This window comes from Alligator sinensis, unplaced genomic scaffold (assembly GCF_000455745.1).
Source record: "Alligator sinensis unplaced genomic scaffold, ASM45574v1 scaffold410_1, whole genome shotgun sequence".
Classification (NCBI taxonomy): Eukaryota; Metazoa; Chordata; order Crocodylia; family Alligatoridae; genus Alligator; species Alligator sinensis.
This window is the reverse complement of record NW_005841972.1, coordinates 287,985-314,177: the sequence shown is the minus strand read 5'-3', so window position 1 is coordinate 314,177 and position 26,193 is coordinate 287,985. Positions and strand designations below refer to the sequence as shown.

At 47.3% G+C, this 26,193-nt stretch overlaps 1 protein-coding gene across 1 annotated transcript in view; it reads left to right on the top strand.

Moving 5' to 3' along the window:
* Positions 1-26,193, top strand: part of AXIN1 (axin 1) — a 240,734-nt gene that overhangs the window by 50,763 nt on the left and 163,778 nt on the right. The gene's annotated exons all lie outside the window — the stretch shown is intronic.

The following is a 26,193-nucleotide window of genomic DNA, read 5'->3' as shown; positions in this document are numbered from 1 at the left end:
GGGGTGCCAGTGGGGGAGATATCCGGGTCCCTCCTCAGAAATACAGAGGCAAAGAAATTGTTGAATATGTCAGCTTTACCATCAGGTGAGATGACCAGATTTCCTAGCTTGTCCTGCAGAGGCCCCACGTTACCTGGCACCTTCTTTTGCCCCCCTATGTATTTGAAAAAGGACTTCTTGTTGTCTTTGATCTGGGTCGCTAGTCCCAGCTCCATTTCCGCCTTGGCCTTCCTGACTGCCCCACTACATTCCCGAGCTACCGAGGTATAGCCCTCTCTTGTGATGGCCCCTCCCTTCCAGCGGGTGTACGCCTCCTTTTTTGTTTGGAGATGTTCCTGGATGCTTTTGGTGAGCCATGGGGGCCTTTGCGCCCTCTTGCCCCCTTTGACTCATGTAGGGATTACTTCCCTTTGAGCTTGGAGGATCGTCTCCTTAAGGAACGACCACTCCTCCTGGACACTCAACTCCCTCCTGCTCTGGGACCTCACTGCTTCCCCCGCTAGTTTTCTCACCTCGTTAAATTCTGCCCTCCTGAAGTCGAGGGCTGCTGCCTTGCTGGAGGCTTTTGCCACCTTGCGCTGGATGGTGAATTCCAGCAGACAATGATTGCTATCACCCAGGTGGTCGAGTACCCACAGACCCCGTACCAGGTTGTCACCCATGGCCAGGACCAAATCCTCCTCTCCGATGGTTTCTTCCCCTCTCTCCTCCTGTAGTGTCGCCAGAGCCTTGTACCTGTTCCGCAGCCGAACTGGGCAGACTGGTACCGGACTGACACGAGCAGCCCTTGCCCTGGGGAACCCGTCTGCCACTCCATCGGGGATGGCGCCTCCCGGGGTACTACTCCCTTTGACATGGCATTATTCTATTAGTAAAGTCATTGGGACTAGTGTACAATCAAGTATTATTAAATGATTTCTAATTAACACACATTCGAGCTGAGGGGTAATTTTGGTGTAAACTTAGTGTGGAAGTCAACATCTTTCTAAATTTTGTTAAATAACTGCTGTAAAATATATTTTCCAGTGGTAAATTTTGTTTGTAGTATGATTTATGACACTTACCTCCCAGGTTAATGGTCATATGATTCAAGAATTATGATTTAGCTGACTAAATACACCCCTTTTTGACTGACCAAGATGTATTCAAAATTTCTTGTGCAGTATTCTCTAAAGCTATGTTTGAAGGCTTGAACATAGCTAGGAAAAATGCCATCTGTGTGAATTACTCTAAATTACCTGCAATTTGTTGGGAGTTGCCATTTTAAGTGCTTATTGCAACTATGGGTATTTGAGAAAGCATTTGATTATCCTGAGCTTGTAAAGCATAATTGGCTATTTCTTAATTATTGTCCTCTGCAACTATAGTATAATTATGTGTAGTATATAACTTTTTATTTGTCAGTGCCATAAACAGGAAACCTTGAGTCTGCTTTGGATAAGTTTGGGGACCTAGCCATGAAGGGCAATTGCATGAGGTGGCTTAAAATAATTGTTTTAAATGTTGTATTGCATGGAGTGTCTGAATAGAATTTTACAGATATCAAAATACTGTATAAACCTAACATGTCCTTAAATGTTACCATATGGAATACTGTCCTGCTTGCTGAAAAAGTTAATTGTTGAAAAGAATGAAATCTTTCTACCTGGTGAAGTCTTTTTCTTTCCACATACTGGGTGAGGTTTTACACAGAGAACAATTCTGGCACTGGCTGAATAAATGCCATAACATGATTAGTCAGGAGGCATAATACTTGCTGCTGTTTATTAAAATAGTGGAAGAAGACTAATTAATACAAAATTCAATGGTTTCAAGGGAGCTAGCAGATAGGGCCTGGAAAGGATGCGTATAGCTTGAGTCTGTTCAAATTGTATGCGGTCGAACAGTGCGAATTTCTTTGCAGTCTCAGTAGGCCATCAACCTGACTCTCACCCAGAATTTCTGTAGGACTGAAAAGTGCATACTCGTGTCTTGCTGTACTAAATTTAGGCAGAGGGATTGACACTCAAGTACAGTCAGACTCCCCACAGCAAATTCCTATCTGCATTATTGTGTGTTCACTCCTTCCATTCCTGCCTGCCTGCCTGCAGTAGTATACCTATTTTCCCCTCTGTGCAGGCTCATTATGATTTTTTTGTGAGTGTGCTCTCATTCTGCCCACAGCAGGAGGGAACAGTGTGTCATGTGTAGTGCATATACTGTAAAGACAGGACAAGTCCATTTCTTGAGATCTGTATTTTATGTTTTGCATTAAGCATCTCCAGTTCTTGCATTAATAGTTGTTCATGGTATATATTAAACTTTCCCTGCTGCACATGCCTTGCCTGCATAAGTATCTTTCTTGAAATCCCCTGGGGATAGCAGTGGCAAAAAGAGCTGTTGCAGACTGGTTATTGATATTTTAACCTTCAAGGCATCCCATCCTGGTCTGAGCTGCTTGGATGCTAGAGCAGCTTTGGGATATTTAGAAAAAAAATGCCAGTAAAGATGGACATAGCCAGCATGGTAAACTATTGAGGTTTTATGTTCTGAGGTAATAAATGAGGGGGAATGATATACAAAACAGAAGTTAAAAGCTCTCTCATTCTCTGCTGAAACACTATTAGAAGCTATGCCAAGAAAGGGTGTTTTATGAATAGCTCTGCCTCCATGCCTGTAGGTATCCAGACCATTTTTGCTGTGGTTTTCTTATTACTTGTATTTTTTTCTTAAACAACATGAAAAAGATTAACTATCCTCCAGGTTATTTTGTCACTAGAACATGAATTAAAAGTAATGGCTGCAGTAATGCCAACTGTTGCAAAACCATCGCCAGACTCAGGATTTCAAAGTCAGAATAACTCCGACTCATGATCTCCTGATCCAAACCTCAAATTCCCAGATTTTCCCAGCTGGTACCCACAGTGAAGGAGGGAGTGGGGCAGAGGCAGGAGCAGGGGCTGGGATGAATGGGGCCCTGGGGCCAGGGCAGGTCATTCATAGTCGCAGAGCAAGGGCACGGCTCCCCACAGCAACACATACCTCTGGGGGAGGAATGGGGGGCATGTGTCCCCCACAGGGCAGAGATGTGTTGCCTACTGTAAGCTGGGGCTGTGCATCCTGCTGCCTTGCCCCAGAAACTCAGCTGCACGATGCCATTGGCTCCCTCCAGGTGGGCAGGGGACACAGGGTGGGCTGGCTACGTGGCATGTCCCTTGGCTGCCTGATAGTAGAAGGCACACTGGGGTCACATGGCTGAGTTTCCAGGGCAAAGGCAGCAAGGCATAGAGCCCCAAGCCTGCAGCTGGCAGCCCACCTCTGCCCTGCAGTGGACATGCCTCCATGCGCCCCCTTCCCCCCTCCCCCGGGTGTATGTGCTGCTGCAGGGAGCTGTTGCCCCCTGCATCTCTGTATGACCCACCCCGGCCCTGGGACCCCATTCGCCCCTGCCCTACTCCCTCCCTTACCACAGGGGCGTTGAGCCCCGCCCCACTGGCCCCTTCCTTCTCCCTGCCCCTCCCCTCTGTCACTGCCTCTTTCCTTCCACTTACCAGTTGGATGTTGTCTGTGTGTCTGTCAGTGTGTGTGTGTGTCTGTCTGTCTGCTCCTAACTCCCAAGCCACAGCCCACCCAGCCCTATTGCTGCTTCTCACTCCTGACCCACAGTACCCCACATCCTGCCAGAGTGTACGGGGACTGTGGCGGGCCAGTTGGGGGGGCTGCTGCACTGAACCACCCACTTCACTGTGCCCGACAAAGACCCAGCTTTGGGTGTCTCCCCTGGGGTGCCTGAAATAGAATTGATCCAGTACCATAAGTTTTTCCAACTCACCTGTGGTGTTAGCTTTGGCTCCCTCCAACCATTTACAATATGAATCCCACAACTGGGCTGTCAACTCGGTCATAGACTTTCCCTGCTGTGCAGTATTATGATGGAACCTTTTCTGGAAATGATCCAGCCCCACCCTATATGTCTGAAACATGGCCTCTTTAACAGTGGTATAGTTACTCTCAGGCCTGGCGGGCAGAATGTCCAGGATGGCAGCCAGTTTGCCCACCACTAGTCCAATACCATATTTCAGAAGCTCCTCCTTCTTTACTTCCCAATGGCTCTCGCTTGCTTTTCAAAGTTGCTCAGCAACTCCTCTGGAACCTCTCCATCCTTGTACAGGGTGAAGATCCTGGGGTCCATTTTGGGGGGTGCAGCTGGCATTGGGTGGTGTTGACTGTCTGGGGCTCCAGCGTCTTGCCACATCTGGAGTACTGCGATCTTGGGCTGGCGCTTGAGCTTGTGCTTTTTGACTTCTAGCTCCAGCTTGCACTGCTCGGCTACGTGCTATGCCTCCTTTTGCTCAGCCTCATGCTAGCGCGGGGGTAGGCAACGTTTTTTGGCTGGAGTGCCAAAAACCTCCACAATGCCTACCTTGGAAGGTGCCAGAGTGCTGGCATGCCATAAAAACAAAATGAGGGCAGGGGGTACATGGCAGGATGCCCTGCTTGTGCCCCTGCCCCCCAGTCCTGCTTCCCCTTGCCCCCCACTCTAAGCCCTGCCCCCCCAGCCCGGGCTCTTTGGCTGTCAGCAGCTACCCAGAACCTGGGCCAGCTGGAAACATCTGCTGCCTCTCCAACCCGGCCCCGGGCTCCAGGGAGGCAGCACATACTGGCACTGCTCCCCACTGTGCTGCCCTCACCATTTCTACAAAGCAGCGTTGGAACCCGGCGTGGCAGGACACAGTGTGGGGTGCAGAAAGCTGCCTGCTCCCAGCTGCCCTGCCACACTTCCCCTGCAGGTGGGGGCAGCAGCGAGGGGCATAGCCCTGAGCTGCTGCCCATGCTGCTCCCATTCACACAGGGAAAGTGTGGCAGGGCAGCTGGGAGCAGGCAGCTTTCTGCACCCCCCACTGTGCCCTGCTGCACTGGGTTCCAATGCTGCTTTGCAGAAGCAGCGAAGGCAGCACGGCAGGGAGCATTGCTGGTATGTGCTGCCTCCCCAGAGCCCGGGGCTGGGACTGGGAGGGGGCCAGGGTCAGGGCGGAGAGGCAGCAGGTGTTTGCAGCTGGTCCAGGTTCTGGGTAGCTGCTGAGAGCCACAGAGCCTGGGCTGCTTGTAGCAGGGTTTCCATGGGAGCAGCCTGGGTTCCGTGGCTCAGCAGCTACCCAGAGCCAGGAGGCTACAAACAGCTGCTGCCCCCCCACCAGCCCCAGCCTTGGCTGTCTCCCAGCCCTGGGCTCCAGGAAGGCGCAGTGCTGGCACCTGCTGCCCTTTGAGGTGGGGCCGGGGAGGCAACAGCTGTTTGTAGCCTCTCAGCTGCAGCTGGCCCCGGCTCTGGGTAGCTGCTGGAGCCAGGGCTGCTCCCAGCAGGGCTTGCAGCGTTCCAGCTGCCTGCTGGGAGGAGCCCGGGCTTCCAGCTTGCAGCAGCTACCCAGAGCTGGGGCCGGCTACAAACAGGTACTGCCTCCCCGGCCCCAGTGCGTGCCAAGGAAAATGGCCTCTCATGCCATGCTCACCACACAGGCCAGGGGTTGCTGACCCCTGTGCTAGCGCTATGCCCCTTTTTCTGCTCGCTCCATCTTATGCATCTTGAGGTGGAGCTTGCGCTCCTCATGCTGGGACTTATGTTCCTTGAGCTTGTGTTGGGCCTCTTTTTCTACTAGCTCTATTTCCCGGAGGCTCTGGGAGTATTTCTAGCTCCGGGGGGTTCTCATTCACCAGGGTAAGAGGGGGTGGTTCCCTAGCCTGATCATCATCCCGTAGGACTCTAATCAGGTCCCTTCTCTTTTGCCACAGTGATATTTAGAGTTCTCTCATTGAGTACCTTCAACAGTTCATTCATGGATGCAGGCAGATGGGTTTATGAGCACTGACACCTCCTCTTCTGGGGTGTGCTCATTGGTGGAGGCCCTGGAGTACCAGATTAGGGAGCTCCAGGCAATGGTTCAGAGGCTGCTCACCACTAGGGATGCAGAACAGGAACTTGATGCCTACTTCCAGGCTTTCCATCAAAAGAATGAAGTGGAAGAAGTAAGGATGGCTGGTGAAGTCAGGGCGGAAAAGAAAAACTACCACGAAGTCCAGCCAGGGTTTACCTGGATGAAAGTAGTCTCCGGCCCAAGGAGGCACTGCACCAGGGTGGCTGCTCCCCTGGAGCTGCGCAACCAATATGAACCACTTACATCAGCAGAGCCAGCTGAGCTGGTGGCTCCAGCATATGACAATGCATGACCTCCAGCTACCACATCCAAGAGATGGTGCAGAGTTATGGTGGTAGGCAACTCCCCCTTGAGGGGGACAGAGGAAGCGATCTGTTGCCCTAACCCCTTAGCCTGTGAGGTCTGCTGTTTCCCAGGGGCTCATGTCTGACATGTAAGTGAGAGGATCCCAAAACTCATCTGGCCCACAGTCTACCACCCCATGCTACTCATCCCCGTGGGCACAAATGACGTGGCTCGGAACAGTCCTGGTTGAGCCATGAGTGACTGCAGGGCTCTGGGGGCTGGGCTCAAGGGTCTGGGGGTACAAGTAGTTTTTTCCTCGATCCTCCCTGTCACGGGTCATAGGCCTTGAAGGGAGAGGTGTATTGGAGAGGTCAACAGAAGACTCCAGTGATGGTGCCATCGCAAGGGGTTTGGCTTCTTCGACCATGGTCCACACTTCAGGGAGAGAGGCAGCAGCTTATTGGGGTGGGATGGCCTCCACCTCACCCTGACAAGGAAGAAGCTCTTCTTAGATTCATAGATGTTAGGGAATCCGGACCAAGAACCATCCTGGTTCTTGGCCAGGTTGACTGACCTACTTGACACGGCTTTAAACTAGGATCACCGGGGGATGGGCAGTCAATAAACAGTTCTAGCCCAGGTCACAACAACTGCAGTATTAATGGGTTAGGTAGTCCAAGGGACCCCACTTTGGTTTGCTCTGCCAGCTACGGCATGCCAGTTTCAGTTAAGATTGACGCCTTTTTTTTCAGGAAAGCAGAATAAAGGATTCCCCCCGCTCTTCCCAGAGTTATGGCGGTATACAGCAGAGACAGACCCTAATCTTCTCATCTTCCCTTTCCTAGACAGCTATAACCCTTTCACAGATGAACTATCAGTAGCTCTTGGTTGCTCAGCCAAAAGATGAAACTGTAGCTTCTCCTGCAGACCTCCAGTGATGGAGCTATGATTTGAAAAAAGGTAAAAACAGCCTGCAGGGCTGTGAAATAGGAGAAGAGAGATCAGGAGTAGCTAACAAACAGCAAAATTACCAAAGAAAAGAGAGCTTAATTAGAGAAACCTCACAACCATTAAAAAGAAGAGAGAGTTGTTAATGCCTGTGAACTCAAGAGCAATTAGTAGTACTCAGGTACATTTCAATAAGTTATTAAATCAGTTTACTCCATCAGCACTGCCTAAATACAAATGCCACTACTGCTGAGCAGTTGGTTTAAAATTTGGATGGATCAAAGCAGGATGCAACTGTACTACTTTCCCCCTCCCCCCCCCCATGTGCCCCTGCTGGACTCTGCCCCTCCCTCCATGTAGTTGCTGGAGGGAAAGAAAGAAAGGTAGCAGCAGACGTCTTACAGCATCTCCATTCTTCTATTATGGGCAGAAAAAATAGCCTCCCTGCTTGAGAGGCACACCCGAATTTTGGGAGGCAGTTTTTAGGAAAAAGTTAAGTATGGCATGCGAGTAAATAGAGTATAATGTAGAAAGTCTTTATGGCATATTTCCATGATGTCTACAATTGAATGCATGTCCCTGCCTCACCTCATACCAACAATAATAACGTTGGTGTTGGACATAGGCTGTCAGCATGGGGACAGGGTCAGCACAGGATCTTGAATTGGGTGGTGGGTTCCCTGGGGTATTTGCAAGTGCCAGATGAGGGGAGGTGATTTGCTCCCCCTGCTTGGCAGGTTTAAAGCTTTACAGCTGGTAACCCCATGTGCAGATGGTTGCCTCCGTTGCCCAGTCATGGCAGAGATGCATGCCATCAGCCCCATGAAGGGCTGCATTGCGTGCGGCTTTCAACTTGGATGGGTCACATTAATTATATGCTACAGGCTGAGAGAAGGGGCAACAGGGATTCTGGGTGAACTGTTTGGAGCCCTGTTTAGTGATGTTTCCCAGACATTTAAAGCTTTACGGTGAAGAAATGGGAATTGTTGGAAATGAGAGAGAAAGGCTGTGGGAGTGAAGAAGTTGAAATGTATTCAGTGTAGTGACTCAAAATGACTTGAAAAAGGGTCAGTGCTGTAGGGGCCTGAGTGCAATGGGCACTGCCGAATATCTTATTCAGATGGGCTGTAGTGAGTCTTGTGGTAGGTTCCCATCGGTTTATTTGCCCAATATGGGCCATCTGTTTTATAGTCATGCTCAGTGTTGGCTGCATTTAATCAACTTCTTAGTTTGTTTCTATTACTGAGCACATGCTGCTTTTGGCAGCAGTTTAATGATAGATAGTGTATTTAATGAGGCGTCCTTGTATGCAAATACAAGATGAAGAACTGTTTTCCCTATGCTGATTGGGGGGGGGGGGGAATCTTTTCTTATATTTGAGTATAATAAAGGGCTTAGTCTGTCTGTCTGTAATGCTCTTGGAGCACTCTGATTGGTTAGTGAAGAAACCAATCAGAGTGCGGAGCACCGCCATGGTAGCATGAATGGAGGGGATGGAGCGGGGGGGCAAGGCCAGTGGTGCTAGCCTTGCCCCCCTCCCCCCCAGCCCTGCTGTGACTTGTAATATGATGGTAGTGGAGTGCTGCCACGATGGCGGGGACAGAGGTGCTGGCCTCAGCCCCCCGCTCCGTTCCTGCTGTCTTCGCAGCACTTTGCCACTTCCAAGGAACAGGACCTGGGAAGGAGCGGGGAGGCAAGGCTAGCGGTACTGGAGGTGGCGGCCGTGGCGCAGGGTGCTGTCTGAAGGGCACAGAGGGGATGGTGGGGCAAGCTCCCCCAACTCTTGGGAGGTGGCAACAGCGCTGGGTGGTGGGTGGGGGCACTCCATCCCTGCCCCCCCTCCCCCCTCATCATTCTTGACAGGGAATTCACTAGTATAGTAACAAATTCTCAGATATTCAAAGCATGTTCAGGAATGATTTTCAGTCCTTCTTCTTTATATGCTTTTATCAAGTATATGATAAATAAATTAGGAATAATTAAATCTATTTTTTTAATCTCATAATTATAATGTGTTTTCCAAATAGCTAAACATATTTTAATTACTCCCTCCCACTGCTGTGAATACTAGCAGTACTCCCCCAGTCTCTGCCTTTCTCTGTCTTGGGACTTCTCTGGCTGGGAGTAAGTAGCTACTCTTCCTAGGGTAGCAAAAAAAACCCCAGGAGTCTGTAGGCATTTGGAAAAATGCAATTGTTGGGACTAGGGCAGGGAAGAAGTCCTAAGGTGGCAGGAGATAAAGGAGAGCCAGGGCTCCAGATCAGCAGCAGCTCTATTCTCTGCTACACTGAGATATATGTTCATGTATTGGTAGTTGTATCTCGGTGCCAAAAGTAGGAACGTCTGTGTTCTCAAGTCTGCAGATTCTCTCGCACAGTTTCACCTCTGTGTCCAGTTGAAAAAAATGTGTGGGGGAGTGCTTCTTCTGTTATCTTTTGCTTCCCCTACAGGCATCTAAATCCCATGACGTGATTAATTCATCAAAGTTGTCAGAACTGTATCCTGAAAAATTGAAGGTTAAAATGGCGACTAATGCCCCAGGATATTTTGGTTTGAATCACTAAATGTTAAATATGAGTGCCACATACTTTGATACCCCAGGCCACGCTGCCCTGAGCTTTCTTCAGGTTCATTGGAAGCATGTGATAATTCACCTCCTGTGTTGCTACATACCAGAGGCCAGCCAGTTTTCAGCATAACATACAACCTCAACTATTTTATTACTTAATTTAGGTGATAAAGTGCCTTTGATGTGTTGTGTAATGCAAAGTTCATTCTGAAGAAGTGGGTGGAGTAGCTGTATAGTATTATAAAAATAAATAAAATTCCTCCCAGGATTTTGAAACCACATGCTCATTTCTCATCTATCCAGAGATAAGTTGATTGTTGAGAGAGAAATCTTGCTTAATAACTAACTTTGGGTGATTTATTTCTCCAGACTTCTTTCATCTCCAGTATATATTGGGTTATCTGTGACTTGTAATCTGATTGTTTTGAGTGTGATCAAAGAAACCGAGAATGCATTTTATTTTCCCACTGTGTAAATAGAGTGTTGTTTGTACAGTGCATTACATCACCTGTTCCTGTTGCTCCCGAATTGTATACCAAATGTTTGTGGTATAAATAGAATACATAATAGACTCGTAGGGGGTGATGAAATTTGTTCCACTTGTGCAGTAAAACAGAGGTAACTAAATTACTACTTTCTTCACACCCAGTTCTACCCCTACACTGTAACATAAACTGAGATTTTTTTTTTAAATAACTTGTTTGTGAGCAATTTTGGCTGAAATTAGACTGTAGGGGGAGTACTGTTGTAAAAATCTGCAGGACTTTGCAGGCAGGGACAGAGTAAGATACTTGTAGTTTAAATTGTTGGGATTCTTTCCAAGCTATTCAGAGAAAGATTTCAACCTTCTGAGCTTTGAATACAAAATGCAAGCACCGCGCTTAACTCACAGTAGAATCTCTACAAATTTAAAATGCCTGCTACTACCCAGTCTCCCCCAAATTGTGCACTTTTCACATTGTTTGCATTAGATCTTTGAAAGCAACTAAGGGGTTAAATTCCCAACTCCCACTGACTCGCTTAGGATTGTTGTTAACTCCTCTGGTATTTGCTTCAGAACACAGACTTTAATTCTTATCCCTAGACCAGTGGTTCTCAGTCAGGATGTTATGGCACCCTGGGGTAACTTGAGATCCTTTCCAGGGTGCCCTGGAATACCACTCAGTGTTAGCACTGTTATCTTGTGAAATATGTTTCCACACCTAAAACCAAAGATTTCAAAAAGGAATCCATAGTGTTAAAAACATTCTGACCTGTTGTTATCTTTCTGAGTTCTTTGCCATGGAAAACTTGCTTTATTATTTTTTTGTAGTAAAAAAGCTAGCAAAAACTGAGCCAGCATTTTCCAATGGGAGGCCTTGAGTTTAGCAAATGGTGCCCTGAGTCTAAAAAGGTTGACAACCACTGTCCTAGGCACATCCTTAGTGCTTGTACCCTAGAACAAATGTTGCATACTGTCCAGAGTAACCTTTAGACGAGTGTTAATTGGTAAGGTAAAAACCTCTAGTACAGGCGCACCTATAAGTGTTTGTCAAAATCCCTCCCTTGGCAAACATCTTGCACTTTATTTAAGACAGCTGAAGTATTCCAGGGGACCAGGTTCAGCCATTTTGAAGTCAAAATGATATTTAGTGCTTTTTTTCCTTTATTTTGAAATTATTTCTGAAACACTGCTGCAAATGTGTTTAGAGACAGAAATACACATCTTGAAAATACACGGCTTGGAAGTTTTATCAAGCTTCAAATAAAAGAGGATAAAAAATAATAGCTTGAAGTAGATATGAAAGCTTATGTAAGTAAAAACCTCACCGATGAGGTCCAGGGGAAACACCCTAATTAGAAGTTTTGTTCCCTGCCATCTTAAATTTTTGGGAAGAAAGAGGATGCTCAGATTTCTAGCAGACTGATGTCCATGGAACCTGTTCAGGGGTCAGAGTCAGAGACTGTCTACAGCCTCTAACCCAGTGATTCTCAACCTTTTCAGACTCAAGGCACCCTTCCATGCCTTTTCTGACTAGCTGCACCCCATTTCAGAAATTAATTTCACTCATTTTTTGGTTACAGAAAAATAATTAGAGTAATTCTCTTGTTACAAAGAACTCAGAAATGCTGTAAGTCAGAATGTTTTTGACACTTTGGTTTGCTATTTAAAATATCTGTGTTTATATTGTGAATCATGTAGCTGTTTGCACACTAGCAGTGCTAAGCATTCTGGTTGAGAATATTTGCTCCAATAATATTTGCTCCAGTAATATGTTGCCATAACCTATCTGTTACATTTAGGGACCTACCAAATTCACGATTTCATGGATTCTGTAAAATCTGGCATTACCTACAAAATCTGAGCAATGGCTGGGAAATCCATGGGGGGGAAAAAAAGAAAACAGATGGCTAATAAAATGCTGGCTTCCCAGACTCAGCAGTCCTTAGCATGCTGCAGCAGCCCACCAGGGTGGGGAAGGGGAGGCGGCCTCCTCAAAGGGCAGCCAGCAAGATGGCTGCTGCCCCTCACCACTGATTGGCTGTGAGGGCTGCCTGTCATTTGGCCCTGCCCCTCTCCACCAATTGACTGTGAGAGGCAGGGCTGCATGACAGACAGCCCTCACAGCCAATCAGTGGTGAGGGGTGGGGCGACTAGCGCATTTTGGCCAATCAGAGGCATGGTGGGGTTCTGCGCTCTACCCCTAAATTGGCTGCCATCCCCGTGTTCTGCCCACTAAATCAGTGGGCAGCTGCAGTTAATTGGGTAGGTCCCTAGTTATATTTCTGGCTTATAGAATACAAATATAGCATATCTGCCTATAGGATATAGCTGCACCATGTAGGAAGGTCTTGGGGCTTGCAGGTTTTAGAGGCATAACTCAGCATGATTTAGTCTGCATTAGTATAGGTTTAATCAGACTTTGCTGTGAAAAAGGACCTCAGGGTTACAGTGGACAATAAGCTGAATATGAGCTGGCAGTGTGCCCTTGTCGTGAAGAAGGCTAATGGCATACTGGGCTGCATTGGTAGGTGTGTTGCCAGTAGGTCAAGGGAAGTGATTATTGCCCTCTATTCAGCACTGGTGAGGCCACATCTGGAGTACTGTGTTCAGTTTTGGGGCCCCCACTACATAAAGGATGTGGACAAATTGAAGAGAGTCCAGTGGAGGGCAGTGAAAATGATGAGGGGGCTTGGGGACATGACTTATCAGGAGAGGTTGAGGGAACTGGCCTTATTTAGTCTAGAGAAGAGAGGACTGAGGGGGGATTTAATAGCAGCCTTCAACTACCTGAAGGGAGTTTGAAAGAGGATGGAGCTGGACTGTTCTCAGTGGTGGCAGATGACAGAATAAGGAGCAACTGTCTCAAGTTGCAGCACGGGAAGTTTAGGTTTGATATTAGGAATAATTTTTTTCATGTGGAGGGTAGTAAAACACTGGAACAGGTTACCCAGAGATGTGGTAGAAGCACCATCCTTGGATGTTTTCAAAACCCAGCTAGACAAAGCTTTGGTTAGGATGATTTAGTTGGGGCTGGTCCTGCTTTGAGCCCGGGGGTTGGACTAGATGACCTCCTGAGGTCCCTTTCAACCCTAATTTTCTATGAGTCTATGATTCTAAGTGGCCAAATATGAACTTTGGTCATCTGGTTTTTCATGGAAGCTGAAAGTGCTAAGTAGGTAATAGTAGGGAGAAATCATAAACTTTCAAAGGTATTTAGGAAGTATGCATGAATATCAATCCCGAGTATAAATCACAAGCAACAGTTATAGCAATTAATTTAATATATTAACAAGGTGAAATTTAAAATTCACCTCTGAATAGTAGCAACCCCAAAATAAGTGGGATCTGGAAGGCTAAATAAAGAAAAGGGGATGCTCCTAAAAGTAACTATCTGTAATTATATACATATTTTATATATAGTTAGTATACCCCCCCACAAGATTATGCTTCCTGATGCCATTGCTTTAAAAAGGAACATTGGAAGGTAACTATTTTATAACTTACCTGTTTGGGGTTTCTGCTCCACAATGGATTGTGTATAATATGAATGCTGGTAATTTTGCATTAGTTTCTTCTCCCCTATTAGAGCACAGTTGTGCTGCTGTTTTGGTTATGATTGTAAACACAGTGTGTTATACTAGTCTTTCTTAGTTGATGTCTAAGGGTCCTCAATGTCTGTCATACAGATGTCAAAGTTCTGAAAATTCTGAAGCCATGGAAAATAAACGAGTTCTTTTCACTTTTTTCTGGAAATGGAAATTTTGGGGAAAATTGAAATATATGTAGTACTTATTTTGTTAGCACCCTTTACAGATCTAAATTCACTCTGCTACTTTAAGAGTATAACATTTAATTATCATGTTTGGTATATTTATTAAATTTAAAACTATAGTTTATTCAGACAATAATTCCACATTTACCAATTGAATTTACTTTAAAATGTTTTTAATTTTTGTTACAAATGGAGCTACAACCTGCTGAATTCTAAGGAACTTAGCATCTCTTAGTTTTTGCCAGTTTCTGAGAAGCAGGGAAAAATTAAAGTTGAAAATATAAGAAACCATCAACCTTATACTAAAACAAAAGAAGTTATTATGTATTCTGGCCTTAGTTTCCTCCACAGTATGAAGCAGTTACAGAAAGTACTCATTTTTAGAAAAAAGAGCTGAGAAAAAAAAGAAAAAAAACAAGACTCGTTCAATACAAATTTTGCTACATGAAACTAATCAGTCTCATTTTCTGACCTATCACTATTAACAGTTTCTGCTTCTTCTGATCCTTTATTTTTATCATCTTCATGAACTTCTGAAAACTGAAGGTTTGCCCAGATTGAGACAAGCTTCTCTACTCTTTCACATGTTAGTTTATTTCTTGATTTGGTGCAAGCATTTCCAAACATAGACCAGTTGCTTTCACATGCTGCAGAAGATGGAGGAATCTGAAGCAGGCAAGAAGAGTCAGAGGCTGTGTCGTGCAAAGGCCTTGCCACCATGTTGCAGGAGGCATATGCTTGGCAGAGTCCCAGCCTGCATTCCTGGACCCAAATACCTGAAGATGTTCTGTATTCTGCAGCATTTGAAAGTACCTTTCCAACATCAAGACCTACATGTGTTGCTTGTTTTGCAGTCCAGTCAAATGCAGTAGCAGTGTTATCATCGAGATGTTCTGTATTCTGCAGCATTTGAAAGTACCTTTCCAACATCAAGACCTACATGTGTTGCTTGTTTTGCAGTCCAGTCAAATGCAGTAGCAGTGTTATCATCGCTAACATTTTTGCCTTTGAATCTTGGATCCAAGAGATTTGCAGCAGCATGAATTGATTGGCAACAAAATTCTTCCCGTCTGTTAATAGTCTTTCACTTTTCTTTCTTCTGTACTTGTAAGCGTAGATACACTTAGATTCTCAGAAATAGTTGATTTTATCTGGGCCATTTGGTAAGGAATGTCTGACAAAAGTGCACTGTCTGCTTCAGATGCAGTGATTGCTGAAGGATTGGCTTTAGAATCTTCAGGGAGTTCTACAGCTGAACCTAGAAGACATCCTCATCAAGTACAGAGTTCCTTACACTTCTGGGTACTTTAAGATCCTCAATTATTACTGTTTCTTGAAGAACTTCTTTGTTTTTTAGTAAACTTTCAAATGAGATCACCACTCCACCCCATCTAGTTTTACTACATAGTTTGAGTGTCACTATTTTATTCTTTGCATTCTTTTCTTCCTGCTTCTTCTTAAAGTCTGCAGCTACAACATGAGTAACTTTTACATGTTTTAGAACTTATTTTGCTCTTCTATAGATCTTTTGCAGAGTGTCCAACTTCATGATGTCTTTAAGAAGCAAGTTTAGCTCATGGGATGCACATCCTATTGCAGTAATATGTGGATTTTTATCCATTATGGTCTCCTGTGCTGTTTCATGTTACTTGCATTGTCAGTCAGCAAAGCAGATACTTTACCACTCCCAATCTTCTGTAGGACTTCACATATTTTATTACTGATATACTCTGCAGTACGCCTGTTCTCTCCTGTTTCAATGTTTCTGTAAAAACTGGTTGAGATGCTATCACAACGTTTGAGATTCCTTCTCCCCACACATTTTTCCATCCATCTGTAAGTACTACAAGACACGGTGCTTTGTTGATTTTTCCCTTGCACAGACTGCATTACACGTTCATATTGTGACTCTAAAAGAGACTTGCTCAAAGAGTGTCTGCTGGGCAAACGGTATGATGGTTTTAGTAATTTAAAAGCTTCCTGCCAATATGCATTTTCAGTTATTGACAATGGCATCCTAGAAGAATATATTGCTTTTGCAAGAGCTTAGTCAATTTTTTTCCTGATCTTTAGGATCCTGATCTTTAGGATCTTGTCTACAAATGAAGCTATTGAGAGTCGTTTGTATACAGTTGGTTGCAATATTTGGTTACTTGAGGAGGTTGATTGGGCAACCCTTTGTGATGCTGATGTTATAGAAGCAGCAGCAGGAGGACTTCTGGATCGAGAACATTGGAAAGAGCTACTTGTACTTTCATCATCATGATCTACCTCCTCTTCACTTAGACCCATGAAGGATTTTTTAATGTCTGCAGGACACTTTTTACATGCAAGGATGTATTTGGTCATCCTAGTAGCATTAAACTCTTACCTTTCAATAAAGAAGTATACTTTCTTTCAGCTCCTTTGTACTGCTTCTGTACTTCTGCGGATCTCAAGGTAACAAGGCCAAGAGGAGGCAGGTTTCTTCCAACACCAAAACCTTTAGACTTGCTCTGTCTCTTCTCCTGAGGCTTTTGAGCAAGCAGGGCAATAAGCTTCTTGTTTCCAATCTCTACAGGAATGAATGGATGCTGCAGCCAGTGTCCACTCCCAGTCCTTTGAGACCTAGTCAGGTGGACGGGAACAGATCCACCAACCTCTAGATCAAAAGTGAACAATAGAGGAAGTCCACAAGCAAAGAAGGCACTGAATCCTTCTTCTTTCTCTTGTGAAAATGGCAGTCCCCCTTGGGGGTAGAAATGCATCTTACTCTTGCATTTGAGAGTTGTACTGTACTGCTTGTCCTCAGTGTACAGGAATTGTAATGGTCCGATGGTGTAGATAGTCTTACATAAATGTCTTCCTATTACATAGTTGTTAGAAAATATTTTTGGGAGAGTAAAGGGTAGCAACATATGAACACCTTGTCTTAAACATTTTATTCATCTTCTAAAAGAAAATATTTCATAAGGGGTTTTTAAAATTTTTCCAACCATTTTCAATTTTTTTTTAAAAAAAAAGAAAAATATCCTGAGGAAAAAATGGAAAAAAAGTTGTGCTCCCCTCCCCCCCTCAATTTTCTATTTTTTTTCCAGGCCTTCACATCTCTAGTCTGTCATCATGGCTATTTTGTCGGTGTTGGGGACATTCTTAGCTACTTCCATAATTTTATTGAGAGCAGTAGATACAAGCAAGCCCTGCTTAGTGCTCTTAATTGGTTCCGTAAAAAATGAGCACTAAGTGAAACAGCATTAAGTAAAACCTATTTTCCCGTAGGGCTTAATGTAAATAAATATAATTGATTCTGCACCACCTGTCATCCCTGGCCCTGTGCTCCTGCTGGCATGGTACTGCGCAGGCTCCACCAGGGAAGGCATTGGCTCCTTCTGGCATCATTGTTCCGCCACCGTAATGGCCCCTGCTGGCCCACACCTGCTGGCCACCAGCACACCTGTGCATGGCCCCAGCCATCCTGCCTGTGGGGCCTGAGTCGGGGACCCACCCGTCCAGGGATTAATGCCAAGAAGGCTGTGGGGCTCCTGCCAATGCAGGGGGAAACTCAGGATGGTGTCTGTGCCCCATGGGTGAGTGCACACCTGGAATAGAACAGGTCATAGGCTGCAGCCTGGGGACAGGGAGCTCTGCAGGCTTGACCCCACTGTGGCCTGGGGCGGGGGACATTGCGCACGTGTCCTTGAGTGCTGGCTTGCGCCAGCCCAGGCCCCACACTCCTGCCAGCCCTGGCCTCAGGCCCTGCAGTCCTGCCAGCCCTGCTGGACGGGGCCCCGAGCGCCAGCCCCCGTGCTCACACCCTTTCTCACCACCACTGCTGCTCCTCCCTGCCTGCCAGCTGCTCCAGCACCACATGCCAGAGCAGACCCTGGACTCCTGCCACCCTGCCCTGGGCCCCACCAGCTACCACTCGCCAGTTCACCCGATGATGATGCCACTGCTGCTGCCTCCACTGCTTCTCCCCACCCACCGCACTGAGCATTATAACAAAACGCTCTGTGTGCTAAGTGAAACCAGGTAGGTATTTTAAATGAGCACTATAGCAAAACTGCAGTAAGCGAAACTGCATTAAGCAGGGGTTGCCTGTACTGTAATTGATCTCTTGATAAATGTTGTCCTCTATGTTGAAAATACAAAAGGCTTGCTGCCAGATGAACTGGATGAGACCAAACCTCAGATCTCTCAATAAACATTTGTTTTACTACAACGTCTTTTTTGGATAGAAGTGAAGACAGCAAAAGCTCAATTAGATTTTCATTCAGTTGTCTGAATATTTCTAGAATATTTGAAAGGCTTAGTGCATCTCCTTCAAGTTTCTTGAAAGCCACTGAAACTGGTAGAAGCAAATTGAATGCTCCTTGAACTTGAACCCAGAACCCATCGTTGTCAAGAATTTGCTTCTGAATGTTCACAGGAATAATCTGGGATACTGTGTCATCTATTGAAGCACACTGCAAACAGTTCTTTGTGCACAGCAAACTATGTAAACACTTTGTAGTCGAGCTCCATCTAGTTTCTCCTGGTAATAAAAGCATCCAAATCAATTTGGTAAAGTTTTAGAAAAGATTCGGCAATTCTGAAGTCGGTCTTAAACAGAAACTGAAAAGAGGGAGGGGGGCGGAAAGACTGCTCTGATACTGACATCTGTAGCTGGCCAGTGACTGTGATCTTTCCCTGAGTTCCCTTCCAATCACAGTGCTCTGGGGGAGGGATGTAGATACAGCATATAAGGCTCTGTGTGAAGCCTTTCTGTGCCTTTTGTGAGTTCTCTGTCTGGAAGGAAAAGCGTGTCAAAGGCTGCAGTGGCTGGCTTCTTAGTTAGTCTCTTGCTAGTCTCTCTTCTTGGAAAGGATTGGATACACCTTACTAACTACCCTTGCCTAGAATCCCTCTACTTATCCCTATCCAGTCCATTCCTTTCAACGTATTCTTCCCTCCAAATCCTCTTATTTGTTCTTGTTATTCCCCAACCCCACACACACACACACTTAAAAAAAAAAAAAGCTGTTTTCCATGGCAGCGTGTCATCCATCACTGTGCAGGAAAGCACATATATTACACGCGCGCACACACACACACACCAGATAGAAGATATATTACACACACACACTTATATTAAACAGATAGAAGATACATTACAGATGGAAGATGTACTACACACACACACATATTAAATAGATAGAAGATAGGGCTGTGTGAAGCTTCGGGTGGTGATTTGAGTTGGAGGAGATGTGGCCTGATTTGGTGGCTGAATCTTCGAATCTGAATTGAATCAGGGGACTAGTTTAAAGGTCCAAATCGATTCAAAGCTCTCCAAATCTTCGGCAAAGATTGGGAGAGCTTTGATGATTCAGTCAGTCCCCGGTGGCTACAGCAGGGAGATGCAGCCACTCCGAGCTGGTAAGTACAAGGGATGGGGGATGGGTGCTTACTGGGTGCTGCCAGGCGGGGGGCTCTGCACAAGCCCCCTCGATCCTGCTCCCAAAGCCGCCAAGGTTCCCAAGGCTTCGCCTGCCGGAGCTCTGGCCCTTTAAGAAAAAAAAAAAGCGGAGAAAAGCCCCAGGACTCACTGCTCCTGTTGCAGTCTTGGGGCTTCGGGGGCTTGTGCAGAGCCCCCCATGTGGCGGGGGCAGCAGGGATCGCTCCCTGCTGGCAGGAGCGGTGAGTCCTGGGGTTTCTTCAGGGGTTTTTTTTTAATAGGTTCATATAAGTAGGGTCAGAAGGGACCTTGTAGATCATCAAGTCCGACCCCCTGCCCTGGGCAGGAGAGAAAACCGGGCTCAAATGACCTCAGCCAGGTAGACATCAAGCCTCTTCTTAAAGACCCACAGGGTAGGAGCCATCACCACTTCCCTTGGAATTGGTTCCAGATCCTAGCCACTCTGACTGTGAAGTAGTGCCTTTGCATGTCTAGTCTAAACCTACTCTCTAACAATTTGTGGTTGTTATTCCTTGTTACCCTGGGGGGGCGCTAGGGGGAACAGGGTCTCTCCCAAACTCTGCTGGTCCCCCCGGTGAATTTATAGACGGCCACCAGGTCCCCCCTCAGCCTTCTCTTGCGAAGGCTGAACAGGTGCCCAGAACTGAACACAGTACTCTAGCTGCGGCCTGACCAGTGTCACATAGAGGGGGAGGATCACCTCCTTGGCCCTGCTTGAGATGCATCTGTGGATGCATAACAAGGTATGGTTAGCCCTACTGACCGTGACCTCTCATTGTGTGCCCATGTTCATTTTGGAGTCAGTAATGACTCCAAGATCTCTTTCTGCCACCGTGCTCTCAAGAAGGGAATTTCCCAGCTTATAAGTGTGCTGCTCGTTACTACTGCCCAAGTGCAGCACCCTGCACTTGTCAGTATTGAAACCTGGCCTATTTTTGTTAGCACACCCCTGTAACCTGTCCAGGTCCTGCTGTAATCTGTCCTTCCCTACTAGCGTGCCCACCTCACCCCAAATCTTGGTATCATCAGCAGATTTAAACAGGCTGCTTTTTACCCCATCGTCCAAGTCACTAATAAAGAAATTGAACAGTGCGGGCCCAAGGACCGAGCCCTGGGGGACTCCACTGCCCACTTCCCTCCAGGTCGAAAAAGACCCGTCCACCACTACCCTCTGAGTACGACCCTTCAGCCAATTTGCAATCCATCTGACTGTGTAGGCATCAGTGCCACAGTCACCTAGTTTTTTGATGATAATAGGGTGGGAGACTGTGTCAAAGGCCTTCCTAAAGTCCAGAAAAACTATATCCACTGCAACACCTGCCTGGGAGACGGGGGCAATCAGGTTGGTCTGACAGGACCTGCCCCTAATGAAACCGTGCTGGTTGCCCTTGAGCATAATCCCTGCTGCTGGCCCATCAAAGATATGCTCCTTGATGATCTTATTAAAGAGTTTCCCCAGGATTGAAGTAAGACTAATGGGCCTATAGTTGCCTGGATCCTCCCTCTTCCCTTGTTTGAAGATGGGGACCACATTGGCTTTCTTCCAGTCATCTGGCACCTGGCCAGAGCACCACAAGTGCTTGTAAAGCCATGCCAGGGGCCCTGCAATAACCCCTGCCAATTCCCTCAACACCTTGGGGTGGAGAGCATCTGGACCTGCTGATTTGAACACGTCCAGCTCCTCCAGAAACTCTCTAACCTGGTCCTCCCTGATTTTGGGCCTGGCAGCGTTTCTCCCGAGTCCATCTAGAATCCTGGTCGGGGAGTCCCGGTCCCTGCACAGGAAAATGGAGGCGAAGAATTTGTTAAAGAGGTCTGCTTTCTCCTCTGGTGCAACCACCAGATTGCCAAGCATATCCTGCAGGAGCCCTACATTACCCGGTACCTTCTTCGTTCTCCCTGTATATTTAAAAAAGGACTTTTTATTATCTTTGATCCCTGATGGTAGCCCTAGCTCCGTACCTGCCTTAGTTTTTCTAGCAGCCCCCCTACAGACCCAAGCGGAGGAGGTATACTCCTCTTTGGTGATGGCCCCTCCCTTCCACTGGGTGCACGCCTCCTTTTTGGCAATCAGGCATTCACAAATGCCCTTGGTGAGCCAGGGGGGCTTTTCGGCACTCTTGCCCCCCCTTGCTTCTTGTTGGGATTATCACCCCTTGGGCTCTGAGTTAGGGATTGTCACCCCCCGATTTTCAAAACTATCTGGACCCCTGTTACGTACCTGAGTACTCCTTGCATATGTCACCTGTCTTGGTCGGGAGGTGTCCTTAAGTCTTCCTGCGGCCCCGGCCCCTGGCGAAGCTAGTTCAAAGCTTGCCGCATGAGATCAGCCAACCTGAAAGAGAAGACACGCTTGCCTTTAGGAGAGAGGTGTAGCCCATCCTGCCCAAGCAAGTCCCCTGCAGAAAAGCATAGGTCGTTATCCAGGAACCTGAGGCCTGCCTAGCATCACCAACTCCGTAACCGCCAGTTTACCTCGCCAATGCAGGCCTCGTGTCACCGTCCACACCTACTCACTGGGAGAGTAGAGGAGAATACCACCTGTGCCCCCTTCTCCTTAAGCTTGGCCCCCAGCACCTCGAAGTCCTTCATGATGCACTCTGGGTTGCCCCTGGCTGCGTCATTTGTTCCCACATGGATGAGAACCATGGGGTACTGGTCTGTGGGTCGTATGTAGGCCGGGATCCTCTCCGTGATGTCCTGAACCCGAGCCCCAGGCATGAAGCAGACCTCTTGTGCCATGGCGTCAGGACAGCAGATGTAGTTTTCTTAAAGGGCTAGAGCTGGCCCATGCGGGGCACCCATGAGAAGCCTGGGGCAGCGGGGGGAGGGGCTTGTGCAGAGCCCTCCATGCAGCATGGGGCAGTGGGGATTGCCCCCCACCGGGTACCACCTGCTGAGCCGGGGCTTTTTATCCTCCAAGTGCTGGGAGCTGGGGCAGGTTGGGCAGCCATTGCTGGGCTGAGAGAGGGCAGGGGATGGACCTGGCCTGGCTGATTCAGGGATTCGGTTGCTGCCAAATCTCTGAATCGGATTCGGCTGAATTGAATCAGGATAGTCATTTGAATCACCGAATTGAATCGCTGTCCCCCGAATCGGCCAAATCTGAAGTAAATACTAGCCACTTCACACAGGCCTAACTGATATCCCATGAAGAAGTCTGAGCAGCAACTAAATGTGAAGCTGTGGGAAGTTCCTGCAGGACAGGTGATGGTGTGTGGCTGTTCTGTGGAGACAGACTTAGAGGAGCATCTCGGACTCCTAACTGGTGGTTTTGGAGAGTCTCAAGCCAGTGGGGCTTGGTGAGTTCAGTGCTCAGGTGGGGATTCTTGTAGCTAGGATCACGAATCCTTGCCCTGGTGATCTGCCTTTGGCAGTACTGTCAGATAGCAAACCTGGGTTCATCTGCCACCTCAGAATGATTCCACACTACACTACTCCCCCACTTCTGGGTTGACGATGGGAATCCTGCCTTCTCTTCCTCAGCAGGCAGAGGCACAACAGCAGGAGGAGCTGACTCAGCTGAGCCACTTGCCTGAGGCTCCACAACCTCAACCTTCTCTGAAGTGCTTTCCAGAGAAGGAGACCTGGGTCTAGGGGAACTTTGAGGGGTGTGGAGCACAAACTCAGATTTCCCCTTGGTCCCCACAATTTCTTTTGCTAGGGTGCACAGATCCCCTGGTTCCAGATCCAGCTCCTCCTCTGGTAGTGGGAAGTTCATGCTGGGAGGATGAAATTGGAGTGGAGATTTGTATTCTGCTGCTGGTGCCTATTTCTGGAGTTAGGGAAGGTGGTGCAGGTGTAGGAACAGGTACTGCTCCCACCTCCTTGCTTCCACTGGCAACAGAAGCCTCATGGCTGCCAGGAAATAGGATGCATCTATGTTTGGGGGTGGGACTTGCAGCTCTAGCTCTCCACCTACCCCCTCTAGCCCCTCTCCCTCACTTGCCAGCAGACCTGGCACCTGCCTTTCCAGCACGCATCATAGTAATCCTTCTTGTGCTGGAAAATGTGTCTGTGTGTAACTAATATATGTCATCTTCTTCTCTGATATATGACTGACTGTCTGACTACTTCTGTGTTGTGTTTTGTTTGCTATTCTGTGTTGTTGTGTAGTGTGCCTAAAATATCTATTCTCTTCTTTTTCTTCCTCCTCTTCTTTTTCTTCCTCTTCCTCCTCTTCCTCTCCCTCTCCCTGACTTGTGTGAATCTGGATCTGAGTTCTATGTTGTCTGTAGTATGATTGTATTAGGTATGATTATTAATAACTATATGTAATTTGGTGTCTTCTTCTGTGACTCTCTCCCTGACTTCTGTGATGTGAATCTGAATGTGTGACTTCTTTTTCTTCTGTGTTGTCTTTTGTTTACTGTTCTGCGTTGTTGTGTAGTGTACCTGAAAATCTGTTCTCTTCTTCTTCTATGATTGAGTGTCTGACTTCTGTGTTGTGTTAATCTGACTTCTTCTGTGTTGTTTTTAGTCTGTATTTAACTAACTATAATTAATATTAATAACTATATGTAATCTCTTCTTCTTCTATGAATGTCTGACTACTTCTTCTATGATGTATGTGTGTGAGTGTGTGTAATGTGTGCTTCCCTGAACAGTGATGGATCACACTACCAGCAAAAACACAGCTTTCTTTTCAAAAAGTTTTGGAAAAAAACCCCCAAGAACAAATATAAATTGAAAGAAATGAATTGGATAGGGATAAGTAAAGTAGAGGGATTCTAGTTAGTAAGCTAAGTTATATCCTATTCAACCCTTTCTAAGAACAAAAAGAAGCAGGCAATTGACTAGGAAGCCAAGCCAGTCCCCAGTACCTTTCAGATGCTGTTGCTGACTCAGGCAGAAACAGATCACAAAAGGCACAGAAAGCCTACAGACAGAGGCTTATATGCTGTTTCTATGTTGCTCCCCCAGACATCGTGATTGGAAGGGACTCAGGGAGAGATCACAATCACTGGCCAGCTAGAGATGTCAGTCCTTCCCCCCCTGTTCCTCATCCCTGTTCTCAGTTTCTGTTTCTCTGACAGACCACCTCCAAATCTCCAAATCTTTTCCAAATCAATTCAGTAAGTACTACGCTTCTCCTGATTCGAGAGATGGGAGGTGGTGCCCTCCCTGTATGAGGCATGCAGGGAGTACTTGAGGGAAGAGCTGCACAAGGCAGGTCTGCAGGAAGCCTTGCACTTCACCACAGACATCTGGAGCAGCCAGGGTGGAGATTATGCCTACCTCTCCCTCACAGGTCACCGGTGCAATCAGTCAGGCCATCGGTGGGCTCTCCTTCAAGCAAAGGTTATGGATGAGTCCCACACAGCAAGAGAAATCATGGTGGCTATGAACCACATGGTGCAGAGGTGGCTTATTGGATGGGGCGAGCTCACCTGCGGGTGTATGGTCACCAACAATGAGCCCACTAGTCAGGGAGGTTCATGATGCCAACTTTGTTGGCATCCGCTGTGTGGCACACAAGTTCCACCTCATAGTCGGGGGCAACTCAGAGAGGGACAGGGCTCCTGGTGATGGTGCCATCACTACCATGACCAGCCAGTTCATTTCGAAATGCAGGAAGGTGGCAGGCTACTTCCACTGTAGCATCAAGGGGGATGCTGCAGGAGAAACAGGCAGAACTGAGCATCTGACAGCACAAAATCATGCAGGATGTGGAGACTCGGTGGAACTCCACATACCTGATGCTCAAAAGACTGGTTTAGCAACAGAAGGCCATCTATGAGATGGCCTTGCTTGGGGAGATTGGGATCAGCGGCCCCCTTAACAAAACTGAGTGGGATACCATCTTCCAGTTCTTGGTGGTCCTCAAGCCTTTCCTCGAGGTCACCGAGAGCCTTAGCATTGGTAATGCCCTCCTTAGCCAGGTGATCCCCATAGTGAAGGAGCTTGAGAATTAAATGGAGAAGTTCTAGGAGATCGATGTTCCTGGCTGGGGCAAGCTGCTTTCACCAGAGGTGCAGGCACTGGTGAAGTGGCTGAAGGAGGGCATCAAAAAATGGCTGGATCCCTTGCGGTCCAGTATGGTCCATGTGCTGGTGGGCATGTACGATCCAAGAATAAAGGGGAGCATGTGCCGCACCAAAACCCTTGATCGCTGGACAGAGGTGCTGGTGAACAGGGTTAGGGAAGCAGAAGTGCAGAGGTGGGAGGGGGCATGGAAGAGGGGGATCCACTGTCCCATGCCAGCACTCCAAGCATCAGTCAGTCTTCTCCACCATAGCTGCTGCCAAAGTGGGCCAAGGGCATGGCTTCAATGTTGGAGTCCAGAGGCACCAGACCTCACCCCATCTAGCAGGTAGTGCAGAGGCCTTGGTGTCTACCTATCTCTCTGAGGACGTGGAGCCACTGCAATGTAACCCCTTGGCCTGTTGGGCAACCTGCAGCCAGATGTGGCAGGATCTGGCCATGGTTGCCCGGGAACACCTGTCTTGTCCACTGACCAGTGTTCCAAGCAAGAGGGTGTTCAGCATTGCTGGGGATGTTGTGACACCCCACTGCACCTCCTTGGATCCTGGTTTTGTTGTCCCCAAAGGACAGTGAGTTCGTGCCCGGTGCGCTTGTGCCAATAAACACACAGGGGTGAAGGATCCAACTTAACCTTTATTTCCTGCGCAGAAAGTGGTGCTTGGCAATCGTTCGCAAAGCAAGCACACCCACCCCAGTGGGCGTCTGCCTTATATAGCTACGTAACAGGTTAAACCTGCTGATGTGATGAAATGTGTAGCAAGCCCAGCAAGTAACCCCCCTTCCAGCTCCGGAACTTTGTTGATACAG